General features: G+C 39.0%; 1 pseudogene; it reads left to right on the forward strand.

Annotated features, from left to right (window-relative positions):
• The first annotated feature begins 8,186 nt into the window (after positions 1 to 8,186).
• LOC112858654 (large ribosomal subunit protein uL4-like) overlaps positions 8,187 to 14,273 on the forward strand; it is a 115,654-nt pseudogene continuing 109,567 nt past the window's right edge.

A 14,273-nucleotide genomic window follows, 5' to 3' on the forward strand; every position in this document is an offset into this window, starting at 1 on the left:
ATTATCTGCCATCAAAAATCATCATCATCATCATTATAATCATCATCATCATCATCAACAACAACAAAAACAACAACTATAATGAGCTCTAAATAGTACAACACATTTTGTCATTTCTAGGTACAAACATTCTCATATTCATCCCTTCCTTGCCACGGTTGGAGTTACTGTCTCAACTTGGACTTCCATCCTTCCCAGCCTGAACCACTACAAGAGGACTTCTGAACCAGAGTATTGAGCCACCAGACTGGGCTTCATGTCAAAATGTTTTTGAGTCTTTAGTATTCTTCAGTTAATATTATTTGGTTTACTTACTGTTTTTGGTAATTTCCAAGTATTAGGTGTCCCACAACTCTTTTTTTTTTTTTATTTTTTTTTAACATTTATTTATTTTTGAGACAGAGAGAGACAGAGCATGAACGGGGGAGGGTCAGAGAGAGGGAGACACAGAATCTGAAACAGGCTCCAGGCTCTGAGCTGTCAGCACAGAGCCCGACGCGGGGCTCGAACTCATGGACTGCGAGATCATGACCTGAGCCGAAGTCGGCCGCTTAACCGACTGAGCCACCCAGGCGCCCCAGGTGTCCCACAACTCTTAACAGAACAAGTTGGTGATTTTCTATGGAATTCAGGGAGAGTTGAGAAGCTGTTCTTTTCACCTTTTTCAAATATTTATGTTGCTGTTTGAAGAGAAATATCTTTTTATCATTTTTTACTTAGTATCCTGTTTTGGGGCCTCCCAGTCTATATTTAACATGCAAAAATTAATAAGCAAATGATAAAGATTTTTTAAAGAAATGTGCTATTCATTCTATCTTCAGTAGAGAAAATAACATTATAGTTTTACCTTAAATTTTACCTGTCCAGCTTTATGATATTAGAATTGTTCCAACAACATGATGATCTGTTTGTTTATAGAAATCTAAGAATTACATTAAAATTTAGTCAATGACAAGAGAAGGAACCAGTAACCAAACTGAGGTAGAGGGACTGTAACAGTTCATGGGTATTGCTCTGACCCAGTCTTTTGTGGTTAACTGAGATGTTATACATAAAACACTAGTCACATATCTCTTTAAAGAAGAATTTCGTTGCCTTCCAGGACTGACATAGTCATGTAGCTGATACAGTTGTAAAGTGTATATGAAATGGCCTTTGCTCTTACTATATGAGGAAAACTGTATGTAAATTTTATGATGTCCCTTACAAAACGGTGTCATTGTCCAAATTCTACCTTCATTTAACTGTTTTCTCTTCTTTTCATTTAAAGATTTGTTGCCTTGGTTTTCATTCTAAGGCTTTCAAGGTTTGGCAAACGAGACTTGCAGATCAAATCTCACCCTCTCTCTTTTTGCAAATTAAGCTTTATTGTAACACAGCAGTGCTCATTTATGTTTACATACTCTCCATGGCTGACTTTGTACCATCTGAGCACAGTGAGTAGCAGCAACAGAGACCTTATAGCCCACAAAACCTATTTACCAAAGTTGTTTTCCAAAAATGCATGCTGATCTTGGTCTAATGAAAGGGGAATTGCCTTGGAGTCAGCAGATATGGGTTAGAACCCAAACTCTACCAGTAGGAACAAATCACCTTCTCTGAACCCGACTTTTCTCATTCTTAACTGGAAATAATAACCACAGCCTCATGGATATATTATGAGGATTAAATGAATGTGCAAAGAATTCAGAACAGAGTATACCTCACAGATATTAATGTTTCCATTCTTCCTCCCTTGCCCACTACACACAACTCATTCACTTTCTCTTGAGCAGTACAATTTCAATCTACAAAATACTTATTTCAAATAAATGCACTGGCATGTAAAGGATAAAACCAAGCCTTCTTATGATCCTCATATATGTGTAATTTCTCATTTCCCCCCCCCTTCCTTTCTCCTGATGCACTTTCAAAGGAATGGAGCAATCTGCACATCTACAAGTTTGGGTAAGACATTGCTCTATAAGGTGAAAGCAAATCAGCATGTTAAAAATGTAGGTGTGGCACCAAGTTATTCAAAACCAATACAGTTTAAGGTCCACAAAATGCTTTCCCTTCAGGTAACAACAGAATCTCGTTACAGCTATGGCTCAGTATTCACAAATTTACATTAATGCTTGACAATCCAATTCTAAATTGTGCCACAGAAATTCTCTACAAAAGTGCAAATTTTTCTAGTCACATAGTTGTCCTAATCCTTTAACTCTCTTTGTCACCACTTTCAGAGACCTTTTTATGCTTCTATGACAGTGAAACATATGTTTATAAAGATCACCACAATTTTCAAATTCAAGTTCTAACAGTCTGAAGCCACTACCCTCACCCACAAAAGCATATTCTCTGTATCATAAACCCAGTTCCTACTTTTCTGTCCATGGTCTGATTCCACTTCCCAGGCAAACAGAAAAGCTAAGCTCTAGATCCAGGATGGGGAAAAGAATCCCAAGATTCCAGGTTATCATTTGCCTACAGTCTGCTGTTTACAAAATGGAAGTGGGTTATTGAAGAAGAAATGTCCAGCTGGAGTGAAAAGAAGCTGAAGTCAGGTAGGTTGCTCAACCAAACCAATAGTCCAAAAAGAAGAAGTCAAGAGTGAACACCAGATTTGAAAATTCCACAGGAGGAGTAATAAGAATGATAATTGCCTTTTTAAAAATATTCTCTTTGCACTGGGAAGTATGCTAAGTCCTTCAGTAGGGTGACTATGGTCATAAAGGTTGTTAGCCACACAGTACTGACCACATTTGAATGGTACTCCCTGGAGTCATGCAGTACCCGGTCTACATAGTCATTCATGGCAGGCCTGTATAAATATATCATAATTGCATTGTTGCACTGAGTATTTTCTATGCATTACAGGTTCTATGTCATTTAATTCCAGCAACAAACCTCTGAGGTAGATTTTGTTACCTTCTTCTATCCAGATCTGGAAGCTGACTAACAGTGAGGTTAAATAACTTATCCATGTCTACACCGTTACTAAGCAAAGGAGCCAAGATTCAAACACAGTTTTGCCTTGCTCCATGCTTTTTCCACCATTCCACTGTGCCTCTTCTTAGTTTATTGCTTGTTAGTGAATACCTTGTAGAGTAGAGGAAGTTGAGAAGCTTTTACAGTTTGTAGTATTCTACCAGAACTTATGCAATTTCCCTACAATGAGATAGGAACTCATAGAAGAAGACAGAGCTCTTGGAGGCCATGAGGGCACCATTTAATAAACTACTGGATGAACCTTTGAAATGAAAAAAGACAATTATCAATTCTGAGATGAAATCAAAGTGAACAGACCTTACATCCTCCCAGAGGGTTAGCTTCCTCACAAGAGAGGCATTCATACTGGGACAACCTGGTCAATTGTTAACTTAGTTGCTAATAAGAATTTATTTCCCACCTGTGTCAGAAATCATTACTTCCAGCTTTAATGATCAACTCACACTGGTTCAGGCTCTTCCTCTTATCATAAAGCTTTACTTGGATTTGAACAAAGAACCTAAATCAAAACCGCCCAGTTATTTACTATGAGAAGCAAATTTCCTCATGAAGTGATTTAAAAGAGAAATTGTTAAGGTAGTGCTATAAGACAGAAAGAGAATGAACAGAGTCAAAGACCAGCCCAATTTAGTCAACTCTGGATGATATCACCACCTCATTCCTGAAAGCAGCTTGACCTAGAAAAGGAAAACAGCCTTTGGAATCTAAAAGACCTAAGTTTCAATCTTGCTTCTCTTTAAATTGGAATGATGACATTGATCTCTGTGGTGTAATGTAAGGATTTACAAGAAATTATTCACAGAGGGCCCAGCGCATGGTGCATGGTACACAGTGGATATTCTATAGAAGTCAGCTCACATCTTTCCATCCACAAGTGCCTGTGGTCTGTTAGCCTTGGAAACCTGACCTTAAAATCCTAATTCACATGAACCTGTCAATACTTGATTGCATGCAATTTGAGGGCAGTTCCTTTTGGTTACACCCAACACAAAGCACACATTCTACCTAATAGGCACTTAATAATCATTTGTTTAACTAATTAGTTAACTAGTTGACGGAATATATGGAATGGTTAGGGTCTCCCTAATGTTAAATGTAACTGAGATTTAAATCTTAATATTTGGGGCGCCTGGGTGGCGCAGTCGGTTAAGCGTCCGACTTCAGCCAGGTCACGATCTCGCGGCCCGTGAGTTCGAGCCCCGCATCAGGCTCTGGGCTAATGGCTCAGAGCCTGGAGCCTGTTTCACATTCTGTGTCTCCCTCTCTCTCTGCCCCTCCCCTGTTCATGCTCTGTCTCTCTCTGTCCCCAAAATAAATAAATGTTGAAAAAAAAAATAAATCTTAATATTTAAGAGGTAAAATTATAATGTAGGATTTCAGAAGTCATCAGAAAAGAGAAGACATTCAGAAAAGACAACACAAAAGAACACTGGGGTTTTCATGATGTTCCACACTATTTGGAAAGATGATGTCTAATCCCTTTTCTGAGGAACTGTATTATTGGTCATTTAAACTAGTAATAGAAAAGGCTAAAGTGATAAAGATTCCAATCAATTCCTCTTCCATTCTCCCTAGAGACAGGACTACTTACTACTATCTAACATCATCTTTGCCCTGCCAATAATAGTTATTAATTGAACCATGGAAGGATACCAACCCAAGGAGAAGAGAGAATCTGGGTTAGTAAGCTGTAGGCCCTGAAATTATAAGGTCAAATCGACTTAAGAATTAAGCCTCCCATTCTGAGATGGTCAATTTTAGGGTCGCATGTGCTAAAAAATAAACAGGGAAGGCTAGTTTGCAGGAAAAAAGAGAGAGAGAATGGATCCAATGTGCAAGGAAAGAGAGATGAGAGGTCATTTGTTTCTAAAGACAAAGAGAGCAATGGAATTGCTGCCTAGTTTTTGGAAGCCTTCCAGTTCTCAAAATCTATAGCTTATGATAGCTATGAAGATCCATATTTATGTACTTCATACTTTATGAAGTACAGTTACTGTACTTCAACTCTTGGATTCCATTAAAATCCTTTGATTCCTTATAATAAATTTCTATTTTAAATTCCCAATGAGCTACACTGAGTAGGTTTCTATTTAATATAACCTAATTATCCCTAAGACAAATCTTAGTCTTACAAACTAAGTTATCAAATATAAACCAAATGTTTCTTAGTTCCCCAATGTATGCTCATATGTCAGAAATGTCCTCTCTGGCCCCCTTATGATTGGGTGGGTCATATGACTAGTGTCACTTCCAGGCTAAGCACTCAATTGTTGATAAGAGACAATAGGACTCATCTTTTTTTTTTTTTTTTTTAAATGTCACAACAACAGGTCATGTTCAAGATAGTAGCTGCTCTATTAGCTTGAGTCTCTGAGGAACTGTGGTCAACAGTCTGAATATTAACTTACTAAGGACATTAAGCATGAATTAAAAATAAGCCTTTTCTATGAAAGCCACTAATATTTTGGTGTTGTTTGTTACAGCAGCATAATGTAACTAAATTGACACAGAGATTATTTTAGGATGTTCCCCAGTGGTACAAAAGGTAGATGTTGCAGGCATGAATGAAAAAGAGTAAGGGAGAATCAATGTCAGTACAAGATCAGTGTTAGATATTATAGAAGGGAGAAAGTAAGTATAGGGCTAAAGACGCTTGGATGAAGCCAGAGATCAAGTACTGAGAAACACCGGAAGAGATGGCAAAATGGAGTAAAAATGTCATAGGGCTAAAAATGCTTGTCATTGCCATTATCAAGGTTCAGGGTACTAGATTCATCATACAGGAATGGATATCTACTTAAACATGCAGCCCTATATGGTGGCCATCAGGTGAATGCAGAAAGGGATGAAAGATTGCCAACGTGAATGAAATATGAACAAAAGCATCTTATAGCACTATTCACAAGAGTATGAAGGTCAAAAAGTAAGGGAACAGCAACCCAGTGTGTTAATTTCTACAAAGTCCTTCACATTTGTTAAATATAATATCTATATTAGTCCCCTCAGCATAACAAGAATCTGGGTTACAAAAATTATGGTTCCTGGTTTCAAATCCAGGTTCTGCCACTTACTGATTCCATGCTTTTGGGTAATTCTTTAAACTCTTTCAGCCTCAGGATTCTCATCTGTAAAATGGGGATAATAATACAACTCATTGAGGATCATGTTGACAATTAAATTAGATAATGTTGATAAAGTGTGCATATAAAAGATTGAGTATTTCAATTAAAAATGCATAGGAATTACAATCATTATTTTCAAATACACAAAACACTGACAAATAATGGATAAATTAAGGTTGTTTTGTAAAATCCCAAGGGGCTTGACATAAAATCAATAGATAAGAGTTATGAGATGACACATTCTAGTTTAATGGAAATGGAAACATGAAAATTTTATAACTGTTAAAAAGATGAAATTGACAGCATCAAGAAGAATGAGTTCCCATTTGGGGGAAGCATTCAAGCAGAAGCAATCAGTACCTGGAGACCAGGAGAGTTGCTGTAGAAGCCATAAGACGGGAACTTTTACAGTCTATTACAGTTCGGAGTATCTATGTCTCTGCAAACTTGCCTCGTACATTCATTCATTCATTCATTCATTCAACAAATGGGAACTCACAACCTTCTCTGTGCCAAACACCATAGGCCAGGGGCTAGGGAAACAAGATGTACTAACTCTCAAGGAACTAAGAGGCCAGAAAGGAAAACACACACAAAAAACACCAAAATAAAACCATGCAATGATTCATTCAGTCACTAGAAATGTGAAAAGTTCTAGGAAGGAAGATGGAGAGTTCTAGCACAGGGTGACAGATTGGGTAATCACAACTGTGAGGTCAGGACAGCTTCTCAAATAAATTAGGATTTAACTTAGTCCCAATGCACACACAGGAAATTAGGTAGGTGAAAGACAGCTGGTTGGGGAAAGAACATTCCAGCAGATGGAATGGGTGGTACAAAGAACTGAGGCATGGAGTAGCTTTGGTATTTAAGAAAGGAAGAAGAGGCATGTTTGGTAAGAATGTTGTTGGAAAGAAGGAAAAAGAATGCAAAATGCAAAGAATGAAAAGCCCAGATTCCACATGGTTTTGGAGGTCAGGTTAATATTGATTTAAATGGCATGTTATAACTCCTTCCAAGAACAAGGTCAAAAAGTTTCAGATTCCTACCTTGGATGGGTGAATTTTGCAGAATAAAAATAAGAGTTTTATTCATACAGCCCATCAGGGTCATGTGTGAACACCCATTCTGGGCAATAATCAGGATTCATGTCCAAATACAGGAGTTGATTTCAATTTCACAGCCCCTCCATTACTCAGTCAGTATTATTTCTTGCTTAAAATTCTGCCATTAGCAAACAAAAGGTATTATGTCTTACAAGGTTCAGTAAAATACCATAATACCAGGAAAAGCGTTACAGGGATACAATACCAGTTAAAATACAAGAATACCAGATTATAATGTGAATGTACACACTCATATTGTCCCTACTTACTGAAGGAAATAAAGAATTTTTAAGGAAAAAAACCTGTTACTTCACAAATGTGCCCTACTTAATGATTCAAGTTTGAAGATACTCCAGAGCTTACAATTTCACAGGGGAGAGGAAGCAGAGTAAGAAACTGGAAAAAGCAACACTCAGAGTCAACCACCTCCAAGAAGATAACAGATTCCCATGGTTGTCAGGATTCAGAAGGGAGCTAACCCTTCCTTAAGTCAGAGTAAGAGAAACCAACAAGTAACAGTAGATTGTAAAATGACTGCTTGGTTGACACATCTCTGTGATAAATTGCATCAATAGTCCTAATTCCCTGCCTCTCCCTAATTCTATATCCTTTGCCATATATTTTTGTAGTGTCATCCACTGTAGATGAGGGTACCCCTACTTCCTAATTTGGGGCTCAAACATGTGATTTTCTTTGGCCCACAGAATAAGATGGCTTTGAAAAGTCTTGTATGCTTCCACTTGCTCTTTTGAACCTCTGCCATTGCCACTGTCAAGAACAAACTGGGCTGGCTTGACGATCCTAGCAGGAGGATGGAGCACAGCCACCTGCAAGCCAAGCCCAGCCAAGATCAGTCAACCCTCAGTCAACTCACAGACTTTGAGAAATAATAAATAGGTGTTTGGGGATGAATTGCTACACACAATATCTAACTGATACAGGAGTATGGCCCTCTCCTCTCCCTATGATGGACTGTGCTCCTCCATTGATATCCGTATACTCCAAGAAGGAGGAGTCATCTGGAAATTAATGTTACTTTGTCTGCAGTGTTCAAGGCTCCCATTCGACCCAATACCATGAACTTTGTTCACACCAACTTGCATGAAAACAGCAAACAGCCATCTGGTGTCAGTGAATTAGCAGGTCATCAAAGCAGTGCTGAGTCTTAGAGAGACTGGCAGAGCCATGACTCAAATTTCCAGAGTTCGAAGTGGTGGAACTCACCATTCTGTCCAGGGTGCTTTTAGAAATATGTGTCATAGGGGCCACATGTTTGCACCAACCAAAACCTGGTGCCTTTGGCACCACAGAATGAACACAACACAGAAGCAATATGCCATCACTCTGCCCTGGCTGCCTCAGCCTTACTAGTGCTGGTCATGTCTAAAAGTCTTCGTATTGAGGAAGTTCCTGAACTTTCTTTGGTGGTTGAAGGCTATAAAAAGACCAAGGAAGAATGATATCAAAAAGGTCTATGCCTCTCAGAGAATGAGAGCTGGCAAGGGCAAAATGAGCAACTGTAATTGTATCCAGCACAGGGGCCCCTGCATCATCTATAATGAAGAAACATTAAGGCCTTCAGAAACATCCGTGGAATTACTTTACTTAATATAAGTGCATAGAACATTCTGAAACTTACTCCTGGTGGGCATGTGGGGCCTTTCTGCATTTGGATTGAAATGCTTGCTTTCTGCAAGCTAGACACTCTGTATGGCACTAGGGGTAAGCATGCCTCCCTCAGGAGTGACTACAATCTTCCCATGCACAAGATGCTTAATACAGACCTTAGCAGAATCTTGAAGAGCCCAGAGATCCCAAGAGCCCTCCAAGTACCACATAAGAAGATTCAGTGCAGAGTTCTGAAGAAGTATTCACTGAAAAACCTGAGAATCATATTGAAGCTACACCCATGTGAAAAGACCATGCACCAGAACACCATTCTTCACTGGGCCAAGAATCACAAATTCCAGATGGATAAGGCAGGAGCAGTATTAGAAGCCAAATCAGATAAAAGGGTTCCAGGCCAGAAGCTTGTGGTAGGGAAGAAAGGAAAGAAGGCTGTCAGTGTTAAGAAGCAGAAGAGGAGGAGGAGTTATAATGGCAGTGTAGTAGGGGGACCCCGGGCTTGCCCCATCCCTCAAACATAGCTAGATCAACATCAAATCATTTGGAACACCTAACAAATCGATCTGAGGATGAAGAGAATGATCCTCACAATTAGAGAAGAGAAGGTGGCAGGTGCAGAGATGTAAAATGGGGGAGAGAAAAGCTGTGGTGTTGCAGTGGAGAGGGAGCCCTTTTCACAGAGAGAAGACAGAGAAAAAGAGAGGGGGAGAGAGCAGTGCGTGGGGTTCATGCAAGAAATACACTCCCCCCAAACCACTGACTGGGGAATCAACAGGAACTGACTATTGCAAGTTTTTACAAACAATGGAACTCAAATTCTGAGGTTTTAGAAGTCAGCACCATTTGCTGGAGTCAAGCCAGGTGGGCAGCAGTGCTCCTAGGGAGAAAGGCAAACACTGGACAGAGTGGACAGAGGACAGTGTGGTGTAGAGATCCCCTGGGTCGCACTAGGAGAGAATGTTCCCTTTCCTGGAGTACATTTGGAAGAGGGTATACTGCCTCTCCAAGGACAAAGGACTGAGTGGGCACCAGTGAGCAGCCATTCATCTGCAAGGGACAGAAATGCACACGGAGGACAGATAACCTGATCACAGCTTTTTGCTGTGCTTCACCATAAACTCCAAGTGCCTATGCAGCTGTGCAACTGTTTCACTGGGAAAAAGCTAGCACCAGACACAGCACAGACCTCCTTCTCTGGAGAAGGGAATCTGGTCTGTGCCTTGCTGATCCTTTACGATTTAGAGTGTTGAATCCCAGCCACAGGCCAGAGATAAAACACAGGAGTACTGTGGCACTGGGTATTCATTGGCCCCAGGCACAGACAGGTTGAGGGCAGGGATCTGATGGAAGCCTAGGACACAAAAAGGGAGGTTGTTCGCTTTTCTGTGAGGGTTTCCTGAACAGCAGTGGGCATGAGCTCCCCTAAACAGGGATAAGAGAGTGGGGTGACACCATTTTCCCCTGACAGCCAGCATGTTTGGAACACCTACATTCAATGAACAACATAGCGCCCTCAGTGGAGGGTGGAGCCGCTTACACCAAACCTCGCCATGCTGGGCCCTATAGGGACATCTTTTCTAAAGCAGATCTGACTGTAAGCCAGCATGGCAGGTCTCTCCCCCAGAGAACCAGCACAGGCCCCCTGTATGCACCAAGTCTACTGATCATAGAGTGCTCCAAAGTGTCAGCTTTAGTTCTGGTGGAAATAGGACTAGGATTTCTTTGTTTGTTGTTGTTGTTGTTGTTGTTGTTGTTGTTGTTGTTGTTGTTTTCTTTCTTCCTTTTTCTTTGGAATGAGGCTTATACTTTTTTGTTTATTTGCTTATCTGGGGATTTTTTTTCCTTTTCCTTTTCTCTCTCTTTGGATCAGCACTTTTTTATATTTAATCAGGCTTATTTAAACAAACAAATTAAAGCACACCTAGTTAAAGGTCCAAACACTCTCCACTACAAGCAAGGAGGTACTCTGCACACGACTTAACTGGGGCAAAGAGCAGCCAAATCATAACAGTAGAGTGTACACAGCATACACCTTAACCATTTCCTGAAGCACCAGGCTTTGTAAAGTGTATAACCCTTTCTCAATATAGCATTACTCTCAGGATCAGGAAACATAACAAGACTTCATAACACACAAAACACAGAAACCTGGACAAAATGACAAGATGAAATAATTCTCCCCAAAAGAAAGATCAAGAAGAAATCATAGCCAGGGATTTACTCAAAAAATATATAAGCGGGTGCCTGGGTGGCTCAGTCGGTTAAGCGGCCGACTTCAGCTCAGGTCACGATCTCATGGTCTGTGAGTTCGAGCCCCGCGTCGGGCTCTGGGCTGATGGCTCAGAGCCTGGAGCCTGCTTCCGATTCTGTGTCTCCCTCTCTCTCTGCCCCTCCCCCGTTCATGCTCTGTCTCTCTCTGTCTCAAAAATAAATAAAACGTTAAAAAAATTTTAAAAAAATATATAAGCAATATATCTGAACAAGAATTTAGAGCAACAGTTATAAGAATACTAGCTGGGCTTGAAAGAAGCATAGGAGACACCAGAGAAACCCTTGCTGCAGAGATAAAAGACCTAAAAAATAGGTTGAAGTTAAAAAAAAAAAATGCTATACCTGAGATACAAAACTGACTGATTGTAATCACAATGAGGATGGAAGAAGCTGAGGAATGAATAAGTGATATAAAAGATAAAGTTATGGAAAATATTGAAGCTGGAAAGAAGAGGGAAAGAAAACTATTGGATCAAGACTATAGACCCAGGGAATTAAGTGATTCCATGAAGCACAATACTATCTGTATCATAGGAGTCCCAGAAGAAGAGTAGGGAAGGTGCAGAGGGTTTCTTTGAAAAATCATAGCTGAGAACTTCTATAATCTGAGAAAGGAAGCAGGCATTCAAATCCAAGAGGCACAGAGACACCCCCCTCTCAAAATCAACCAAAACAGGTCAACACCAAGACATATAGTAAAACTTGCAAAAAATCAAAGAAAAAGAGAATTTTGAAAGCAGCTAGGAACAAAAGGTCCTTAACCTTGTAAGGATAGACATATTAGGTTAGCAGCAGACCTGTCCAGGGAGTTGGCATGTCAGAAGTGAGTGGCATGATACATTCAATGAGATAAATGGAGAAAATACTCAGCTAAGAATACTTTTAATTTTTTTAATGTTTTTCTTTATTTTTAAGAGAGAGAAAGAGAAAGTGTGAGCAGAGGAGGGGCAGAGAGAGAGGGAGACACAGAATCCTACACAGGCTCCAGGCTCTGAGCTGTCAGCACAGAGCCTGATGTGGAGCTCCAACTGAAGAACTGTGAGATCATGACCTGAGCCAAAGTCTGACACTTAACCAGTTGAACCACCCAGGTGCCCCACAGCCAAGAATAGTTTATCCAGCAAGGCTATCATTCAGAATAGAAGGAGAGATAGAGTTTCCAAGACAATCAAAAACTAAAGGAGTTTGTAAACACTAGACGAGCTCTGCAATAAATATTAAAGTGGACACTTTGATCAGGAAAGAGAGACCAAAACCAACAAAGACTAGAAAGGAATGGAGACAATCTACAAGCACAGCAACTTTACAGGTAATACAATGGCACCAAATTCATACTGATCAATATTTACTCTGAATGTAAATGGACCAAATACTCCAATCAAAAGACATAAGGTATCATAATGCATAAAAAAACAAGATCCATTGATATGCTGCTTATAAAATATTCACATGAGACCCAAAGACACTTCCAGATTGAATGTGAGGAGATGGAGAACAATTTATCATGTCAATGGACATCAAAAAAACCACAAAAAAAACTGAGTAACCATACTTATATCAGACAAACTAAATTTTAAACCAAAGACTGTAATAAGAGATGAAGGGCATTATATCATAATAAAGGGGTCTATCCAGCAAGAAGATATAATAATTGTAAATATTTATGTGCCAAACTTGGAAGCACCCAAATATACAAATAAATTAACAAAGAAACTCATTGATAGTAATATAATAATACTAGGGGACTTTAACACCCACTTACAACAATGGACAGATCATCTAAGCAGAAGATAAACAAGGAAACAATGGCTTTGAGTGATACACTGGACCAGATGGACTTAACATATATTCAGAGCATTTAATCCTAAAGCAGCAGACTACACATTCTTTTAAAGTACACATGGAACCTTCTCCAGAATAGATCATACACTGGGTCACAAATCAGGCCTTAACCAGGACAAAAAGATTGAGATAATATCATGCATATTTTCAGACTACAATGCTATGAAACTTGAAGTCAAACACAAAAACAAACAAACAAACCTGGACAGACCACAAATACATGGAGATTAAAGAACATCCTACTAACTGTGATGGGCTAACCAGTAAATTAAATAAGAAATTAAAATAATAAATGTAAGCAAATGAAAATGAAAACATGACAATCCAAAACCTTTGGGATGGAGCAAAGGAGGGCAAAAGAAGGAAGTATACAGCAATAAGGCCTATATCAAGAAGGAAGAAAGGTCTCAAATACACACCCTAACCTTAAACCTAAAGGAGCTGGAAAAAGAACAGTAAATAAACCTAAAACCAGAAGAAAATGGGAAATAAAAATGAGAACAGATACAAATGATATAGAAATTTTAAAAAATAGTAGATCAACAAAACTAGGAGCTTGTTCTTTATAAGAATTGACAAAATTGATAAGCCCCTAGTCAGAGTTATTAAAAAGAAAGAGAAAGGAGTCAAATAAGTAAGATCATGAATGAAAGAGAAGAGATTATAACAAACACCATGGAAATACAATTATAATAGAATATTATCAGCAATTATATACCAATAAATTGGGCAATCTAGAAGTGGATTAATTCCAAGAAAGATTAGAAACTACCAAAACTGAAAGAGGAAGAAATAGAAAATTTGAACAGACCCATAACCAGTAAAGAAATTGAATCAGTAATCAAAAATCTCCCAATAAATAAGACTCTAGGGCCAGATGGCTTCCCAGGGGAATTCTACCAGACATTTAAAGCAGAATTAATACCCATTCTTCTGAAATTGTTCCAACAAATAGAAATGGAAGGAAAGCTGCCAAATTCATCCTGTGAGGCCAGCATTACCTTGATTCCAAAACCAAAGACTCCACTAAGAAGGAGAGTTATAGATGAATATCCCTGATGAATCTGGATGCAAAAAAATCTGCACAAGATACTAGCAAATCAAATCTAACAGTACTTAAAACAATTATTAACCATGATCAACTGGAATTTATTCCTGGGCTACAGGGTTGGTTCAATTTTCACAAATCAATCACCATAATACACCACCTTAATAAAAGAAAGGATAAGAATCATATGATTCTTTCAATTGATACAGAAAAGGCATTTGACAAGATACAGCATCCATTCTTGATAAAAACCTTCAACAAAGTAGG

Source organism: Puma concolor, chromosome B1 (assembly GCF_028749965.1).
Source record: "Puma concolor isolate L17-30 chromosome B1, mPumCon1.1.hap2, whole genome shotgun sequence".
Taxonomy (NCBI): Eukaryota; Metazoa; Chordata; class Mammalia; order Carnivora; family Felidae; genus Puma; species Puma concolor.